Source organism: Lycium barbarum, chromosome 6 (genome assembly GCF_019175385.1).
Source record: "Lycium barbarum isolate Lr01 chromosome 6, ASM1917538v2, whole genome shotgun sequence".
Taxonomy (NCBI): domain Eukaryota; kingdom Viridiplantae; phylum Streptophyta; class Magnoliopsida; order Solanales; family Solanaceae; genus Lycium; species Lycium barbarum.
This window is the reverse complement of record NC_083342.1, coordinates 104,060,606-104,069,752: the sequence shown is the minus strand read 5'-3', so window position 1 is coordinate 104,069,752 and position 9,147 is coordinate 104,060,606. Positions and strand designations below refer to the sequence as shown.

The 9,147-nt window shown below is 38.8% G+C and overlaps 1 long non-coding RNA gene across 1 annotated transcript; it reads right to left on the bottom strand.

The window, feature by feature from the left end:
* Positions 1–1,622: 1,622 nt before the first annotated feature.
* Positions 1,623–6,975, bottom strand: LOC132599914 (uncharacterized). The gene is made up of 2 exons (XR_009567066.1): positions 6,415–6,975; positions 1,623–2,262 (listed from the first exon to the last, which is right to left on the bottom strand). It is a non-coding gene; the product is annotated as an uncharacterized LOC132599914 (long non-coding RNA).
* Positions 6,976–9,147: the final 2,172 nt, after the last annotated feature.

The window sequence follows — 9,147 nt, the reverse complement described above, 5'->3', positions numbered from 1 at the left end:
AGATTCAATAGAGAAGAGGGCGGAAACGTATAACTCTCGGGTGGATCAAATCCCGGGGGCTCCACCTATTCTAAAAGGGCCGGATTCAAAAAGGTACATTCAAAGGCCTTTCCCTCCAAGTAGGGCTCCGAAGCTGATCCCGAAGAGGTTCAAAATGCCGGATATCCAGAAATATGTCGGTATAATGGACCCACAAGAGCACGTGACTTCGTACACCTGTGCCATTAAAGGCAATGACGTTGAAGAGGATGAAATTGACTCTGTGTTGTTGAAAAAGTTTAGGAAACCTCTATCGAAAGGAGCATTGACCTGGTACGACCATCTGCCCGAGCATTCAATCACTTCTTTTGAAATGCTCGCGGATGCGTTCATAAAAGCCCATGCTGGAGCTAAAAAGGTACAGGACTGGAAGGCGGATATCTTCCGTATAGCCCATAGGGATGATGAGTTGTTACGCGAATTTGTGAACCGCTTCCAAAGGGAACGGATGGAGCTCCCTCCGGTTCCGGAAGAATGGGCTGCACAAGCGTTCACCAAAGGGCTTAATCCTCGGAGCTCGACCGCCTCATTCAAACTAAAAGAAAACTTGTTGGAATATGCGGCTGTGACCTGGGCGGATGTTCATAACAGATACGAATCAAAGATTCGGGTAGAGGATGACCAACTCGAACTTCCCCCGGGACCCATAAATATGAGCAAAAGCTCTGAGAGGTCGAGGAAAAATTACGAGCCGGAGACGCGACCATCGAGAGAAAGGTATCGGCCATACTCTCATTCAGAAAAGCCGAGCTTCAGGTCAAAAAGATTAAGGGTTGGTCCCAGTCACTTCTCGGGTAGGAGCGATAAACGGGCAAAACGCTCGTCAAACAGTCGGGGCCTCTCATTTAGGAGCGATTCCGGAAGCTCGGCTAGCAACAAAGACTTGCCTAGGATATCGGAGTACAACTTCAATATCAACACCTCGGACCTCGTCTCGGCTATTGGTCGTATCACAGAGGCCAGATGGCCGAGGCCATTGAGGTCAGACCTGGGTCAACGGGACCCAAGCTTGATGTGTGAATATCATGAGACTCATGGGCACAGAACCGAAGACTGTCCACTACAAAAAAACTAGATTTAGCGACGGACGTAATCCGTCGGTAAACATCATATATCCGTTGCTAAACCGATATAGCGACGGAATAACGACTGAATTGAATCCGTCGGTAAAATCCTCGTAGCTAACCATTTGCCGACAAAACAAATGAATCCCTCGCAGTTTTAATGACGGATTGGCGACGGATTTTATCTGTTGCCAATATGAGCGACGCATGAAATCCGTCGCAATGTTAGTAATTTCCGTCGCTAATTCTGTGACTTATTTCGTCGTTTCATCTAATTGGCGACCAATAGTTTCCGTCGCTAATTCCGTAGCCAATTCTTTTGTTTCATCGGATTGGCGACCAATAGTTTCCGTCACTAATTCCGTAGCCAATTCTTTTAATACACATTTCTGTATTCCATTTGGCGACGACAATAATTTGTCGCAACATTAGATTTTGTATTAGTTATAGCTACAAAAATCCATCGCAATTTTTTTTATTGGTTTTATATAATATTTTAATTACACCTGTCCAAGCATATATTAGAGACTCATATAATAACTTAATTCATAAAAACTAATATTCTACAAGGTCCAAAATACATAGCAGCATGCAAATCAAGTTCAAAGCATCCACAACGATAATATCCAAAACCAAAAATCCAAAATCATATGCAACAACCATAAAGTCCAAACAACAAAACTAACTAATGAGAGACTGGAGAGCCACGATCATCACCAGAAACCGATGCATGAACTTGATCAATGTTGGTAGTAGCTGGAGCTGGAACTATAGGTGCCATAGATGATGGATGGTTATTAGGAGTGTCTGTCTGAGAAGAGACAGAAGGACTCGATCCACGTACTCGCTCAATAATTATAGGAAGCAAGCGATCAGTCAGTGCAGGAATGATGCTATTAGTCAGTGTAGGAATTAATCGCGTCACTAACTCATCCAAATTTCCAGTCACTGCTAGTTGAGCATTCAGAGGTGGTACTGAGGATGTAGCATCAGAAGCAGAAGAAGGACGAAGATTCAGCCGATAATATATTTGTGCTTGAGATCCAAAACCATATATTCTTCTTTTCTTTACCCCTCCTGCGGCTTCGTAATAGGCTTGACATTGATCAACTTCAGATTTAGTCTGTGTCTGATTTTGTAGTATTTCTTGATATTTTTCCTGTATAAGAAAGTGATAATTAGTGAAACTCATTTCCCTAACAGTAAGCACATGTACAAGAACCATTAAAGATAACAAGAATAATGCCCTAAAAGCTTCAATAGAATTCAAAATATCTCTGCTCACTGAAGGAAGCAAACAAAACTTATTCCCATTTTTTTAACCTGTGATAAGTTCAGGGAACAAGCAAAAGCTTAATTACCCATCAAAAAACAAAAAATTCACATACGTCCACAACCTATGTTACGCGGATCCTCCATTTGCCTCGATGTACCTGTGTCCAACGGGCTTGACTCAATATGATACAATGTCATATTCGAAATTCACATGCACTTTATCTTGCAGAAACAACAGAGCCTAATTCTCCAAGAATATATGCCACTACAAAGAAAGATACAAAAGGCACCATTCATCACTGCTCATTCTTTACTAGAGAAGGCATCTTTGACTCTGAAGGAGTCACTCCATATTTCAAATAATCCTGAAATTGCAAAGCCATTATAGAAAAGATTGATTAAAATAAAAGGGCATGTTGTATACAATGGTTATTCTCATGGTAAAACAAGCACTTATTAGAGCCTGAATGTGATTCACTGGTGCAGACCTCAGTAGCTTTAATTATTGCATTTGCTAGTAATAGCTAACCAAAATTACTAAAAATCATTAACAACAAACAAACTTGAATTGCATTAACCAACAGAGAGATGTCTAGGCAGTTGATTAACCTTGAGATTCTGCCATCAACTATTTCATTCTGCAAGCTATATAATTATATAAAGCAGTTTCTGAAATTATGAGGAATCATTAAACACTACAATGTTCTGTGCTTGTTTTAATGAGCTTCACTTTCAACCAACACTCACTCAATCTAGGACTCCTTTCCCTCTACCTCGCTCAGTTCTTTCTGGTTCACTTAGACACTGTCTAACTAAATTGCAAAGCAAGCTCGCGGTCTAGTAAAAAGAAAATCACTTTCTAAATAATGATATTGTCACGCCCCAAACCATGGCCTGGACGTAACACGGCACTCGGTGCCTGACTGCATGTGACCGAGCGAACCACATGACTTGTTGAATCATCATGATGCATAACATAAGCGAAATATAACGTGAATGCATGATGAGCCTTTATAAAACATATTAAGTCGTAATACTTAATAAAGTACTTGTTTAAACATGAGTGAGCCCAAATGGCTATACGACTCCAAATGTCTGACATGACATAACTGACTTGTCTAGTCTATGAAACCTCTAACATGAGTCTGAACATAAAATATACTTGCTGGGACAAGGCCCCCAGCATACCCTTAATGCATCAATGACATAAGGTAAACAACTGACTAAACCCCGAAGAGAATGGGGCTTACCCAAAAGCTGATATGAGAGTTGTCCTACTGAGCAGGTGCGTTGTCCTGTACGTCAGTACCTGCATCGTGAAATGCAGGCCCCCAAGGCAAATAAACGGGGACGTCAGTACTTTGAATGTACTAGTATGTAAACACATGAGAGAAATAGCAGGCACATGATACATGAACATGAAATTGAAACTGAAACTGGATACTGAAACTGATCATAAACATGAGTACTGTAAGCATGAGATAATCTGTAATAATCTGTAATGATCTGTAATATTCTGTAATACCGACATGAACCACCACGGGGAGAAACGTGGAGTCTGATCTATGCCCGATCAGCTAAGCCATCTCGTACCTTGCCGGGGCACGAGACATGAACATGACATGAATGGATCCAAAATCCCTCAATGGGAAAAATATGAAGGAATCATCCTAACTGGGCGGAGCGATCCTTATCCTACGTTGGCATACGTAGTTTCAGGCTATCTGAGCCTTCTCGGTATTAATACAACTCCCGAACATGAAAATAACTGAAAACATGATTTCTGAATCTTGACATGAACATGGGTACATGAAGACATGACAATAAATACATATATAAAAGTTTTTCATGAAAATAAGCATAATATCTCATATCTTGTGTTATAGAACCCATGGAATGCAAGTTATGGGTTTTTCATAGATTACGGACCGAGTCTCAATTACCAAAACAGTAAATTAAGACTAATCAACAGAATTGTAACTGACTATTTAATATACATCATGGTTCAAGTGTCTAGGGTTCAACATGAATATGCCTAGAATCCTAAAACTTGGTGTATAATCATGGAATACTGAAACATGGGGAGGAACAAGGATGTTCCCACACGTGGATAGCGCCTACATACCTTGACTTCCTGCTCTTGAGCGTATCACAATGTCCTTCAATCCCTTCAACTTTAATCTATAATAATACAGGTCATAGGGATTCTATATTAGCAACAATATCCATGCTTTGTTCATCTAAGCATTTTATCAAACACTTGGTGGGCATGAAGCTCCACAACCCTCATTAATGGTGTTTTCTTCACCCAATCCCCATTCTATTACTTCTAGCTACTTCTACAATCTCAATTAGATGTAATTTACATCATTCTTCATCCTCCATATGAATACAACAATCCAAAGTCAACAATCCAACAACTCTAACATAGTTCATATAATTCTCTTCATCAAACCCAATTATTATTCTCCCTAGAATTCATCAATTCACAACTAGAAATGATTAGGGATAGAAACATTACCTTTTGTGAGTAGTCACCACGAAATCAACATCCCCAAGTTCGATTTTTAGCTTAGAATGACGGCGACAACTTGTACTACACTTTATCCTTCACAAGCTTCGGGATTCGGGGCCTTAAACTTGGTTGATTTTCTACTTTATCTCTCTAGCTCTCCTCTCTCTCACTTCATCTCTCTAAAAATCTGAAATTTGAGGGAAATGGAGGCTGCTTGGGTTTTCATTTCCCTTAAATACTAAGGGGGAAATGGGTTGACCCAACTTGAAAATGGGTTGGGACCTTTCTGTCTTAAAACGTCCATATCTCCCTATCCCGATGTCTCCTGTAAACCCACAACGTATGGTTGGAAAGGTATTTCAATTATCTACAACTTTCGTTCTTTGAGTTTTTCCAAATTCCCAAGTTATGATAGGGTTATGGCCTCCCGAAGTCAGGTGACCCGAAACGTACATACGGACCAAGATACGGTCACTGTTACGGTCCCGTAACACAAAGGATGGACCGTAACTTGGTACCGTAACTTGGTGAAAATTTCCAGTGAGGTTCTGGAAATTTTCGGTGTGTTACGGTCCACTGTTACGGCCCGTAACACGTGTTACGGTCCGTAACGTCACCGTTACGCTGGCAGAATTTCCAGCGAACAGTCTTCAGTAAAATGGGCATAACTCTTTGCACTGATGTTAGTTTGACCCCCATAATATACCGTTGGAAATATATTTCAAAGGGCTACAACTTTCATCAAGGAAGTTTTCCCAAATTCTAAATTAATAATGGGGTTATGGTCGTTGGAAGTAAGACCTTCTATAAACTCACTTGCAAACATGCCCCGTAGAGTGGTTTTCAACTTTGCTTTGCCCAAAGACTCTTCTCATATATTGATTGGGTTTCAAACATCATTTATACACTACTCAAATTGGGTTTATTATACCCCCATCTTATGATACAAATCTTAGCCCGAAGCTACGAGATGTTACAATATCTCCCCCTTGGGATCATTCGTCCTCGAATGATAAACGTTTGGGATTCGACAAAAAGGCACCTTTTTTGTGAGGATCCGTAGGTGTTAACACATACATGCTGCGGGTTGCCCTCTCATGACATGCATGACTTGGACTACTGGGGATATTTGTGAAAGGGTGCAGCTCAATTGGTAAGAGGCGAAAGGAATGTGACTGCAAGGTCGCGGGTTCGAGGCGCTGCGGCGTGTTTTCTCGAGCTGGCTAAGCACCCTTTCACAAATATCCCCAGTAGTCCAAGTCATGCATGTCATGAGAGGGCAACCCGCAGCATGCATGTGTTAACACCTACGGATCCTCACAGATATAGCTAAAATTAGCTATAATGCTGCCTACTTTGAGAAAACAACAACAGAATTATTGATTTACTCTGCTAAAGGAATATAAGTTTTCAGAAAACATATTTGTTAACAAACAAAAACTGAAGTGAAATCAGACAGTATAAGCATAATATACTACTGAAAGAAACTTCCTATAGAAGATTATAGAATGTTAGACTCACATGCACGATTCGGGCTCGCTCACCAACAAAAGATTTTCCATCATGACCGTGTGTATGGACGTGCAAATGTACCTCACTTGGTGTTGGATCTCGACCCTTTTTAACAGCCTATACAAGAAAAAAATCCACATAGTTTAGTAACTTCCAAAACCAACAAAATAAGTAATTGGATCCAAAAGGTAGTATGTTCACTTTAGTGATGTATGAAGCCTATGCATGGAAAAATAAGATCATCATGCTCAAATTCATTATTGGAGGCTGTACTAATGGTCAATCTAGCAGTGGAAATGAGTTGGTGCAAATTTGGTTCATAACTGAATTTTTCTACTGCTTCATTGATCCTTGCATAGGAAATGATATGATGACAGCTGTTATTGTGCATTTCAAGGAGTACAAGACAAGTTCCATGGAAGTATATGATAGGATACTTGAGTTGCTCATGACTGTAAGGTCTTTTAAAACTCAAGTTGGGGTGCTGTTAGTTACAGTGAGGGGGATTATCTGGTGTAATCCTCTGATGGATGCTGGGTGTATCAGGGATCTGGGCTTCACTTGGTGGATGATGATAGCTGCAGGTTTGGTGTTGTTGCTGGTTTCAGTTGGAATAGCATCTAACTTGCCATATTTCCATATGTCAGCACGGCACATTACAACTTTGAATTTGCAGAATTGCCTAATGCCACTGGTTTTTCTGCAATTTCTCATAATCAAGGCCCATGGGAAGAACCATTAAATTAAGGAATTTTTACATGATGTACCTAACTATAGGAGGTAATTCAGTATAATAACTACACTTTAAATAAATTACAATCCGTAGTTATATTGTGTATTCCAATTGCTCCTTGTAGCTATATTGTATTCACACATCGAAAATCTCAGATTTCAAAAGACACGAAAACCCTAGTCTACCTCTTCACTCCGTCACATCTGGCTGCCGATGAAGGCGATCCCCTAATCCCCGCTGACCCCCATCAAACCCTCTGCTGACCCACACTGACCCCCTTCTTCTGTTCTCCTTCTTTACCATACTCTCAAGACTCCTCTATTCCTTAGATCTGTATTTTCTATGTATTCATGGTATCTAATACACTGTATTTGAGTGTTGTGGAAGAGCGGGTTCATCGGAGAGGACGAAAGTTTGCCGGAGCAAGGGAGAGGGAGCACGGCCAGATCTGAAAATAGTTGTATTTTTCAAATCTTGATTTAATTGTATTTTGTAATTTTGCCGGATATGTGACCGGATTTGATTGTATTCTTTCCTTTTTAGTGTAAAAATATTAGTGTATTTTTTGGATTCGCTTGTATTTCTATAATTCTGAAGGAGAAAACTGTGTATTTAAATACATCTAAATACACGCGAAACATGTAAAATATATTTGTATTTGACTGACAGCATTTTGGAATTATGTATTTGAATACACATAAATACACGCGAAATAGCTAAAAAGTAGCTACAAATTGTAACTAAGAAAATGGTAGCTATGATTGGTTAGAATCCTAGAAACTATAGCTATTTGTGTAAGTTACTCTTAAATTAGTGACATATGCTCAATTAAAAGACTCATTAATGTCCCATTAAATGATGAGCATTTTAAGCCTAAAAATACTGTGAAGAGCAACTATATATGATTCAGTAGGTGGAAAGAGAGGTATTTTAAAGCCTAAAAATAACGTTAATGACATTTATGATCCAATTGTTTCCTAAGCCAACTCCAGTTTCTCCTTAGTGGAGCTCCTCTTCCATTTCCATGAGTCTCATGATCACTTTGATTTAATCTTTATGCTGATGATTAACTTCTATCAAAAAACTAATTGTGAATGAAATAATTTGAAACAATCCATGATTGGGGTTTATTACTTCTTTCTTGAAACACAATTTTCGATGATGCACGTGTCATGCACGGAAAAATATGATACTGGTTGGAATAAAATTTAACTTTGATTAGTATCATATTTATGTGCATATGGCGTGCATCTGAAGCTCTTCTTCCAATTCCATGCTTCTCATGATCACTTCGAGGGCAACTTTCAGTTGATCAGTTTGCAACTTTAATGATTGGTGATCAACATATTTTGCTTCCAACTCCTTATCAAGTTGTTCATTTTTTCTCTGGAGAGTGCAGATAATGAAAAATGCAATGTGGAGACTATGTATATACAAAGTAAACTAAAGGCTAAAGGCTCTGAGAAGTGGCATAGCCAATGGTGTAGAGAGATCATTGAGGATGTCCATGAACAAGAAACTTCTCATTAAAATTTCAATTATATACATTATACACTAATCATTATCTAAAAAAAATTAAAAATGTCTAACTGAAATATTTTATGAATAACAGTAGCTCATTTATTTTTCGGCACATAAATTAGATATTTTTAGGCTCTTACATTTCAGTTGGAACTCATTATAACAAGCAAGAAAGTTTGCAGGTTTTGTTTTTCTTCAATAATTAGTTCATTCAATCCTTGTTCTTCACAAAATCAAATTATCTTTTTTTTTCCCCGCTCATACCATCTATCTATTCTGCCAAATATCATGAGTATTAAATAATTTAAGTTGCATATCTTTTTTCACATTTTCTATCATTTCACGTAAAAATATAAATGAATTAGTATTAAAAAAAGTTTAGGCCTCTTACTAAGGTATTCCCTGATCGATCAATGGTAGTAAAAGACTAAAATTAATTCATTCATTCAAAAAGGAAATTTTCATAGACAAGGTGGGTGTTAAGTAAC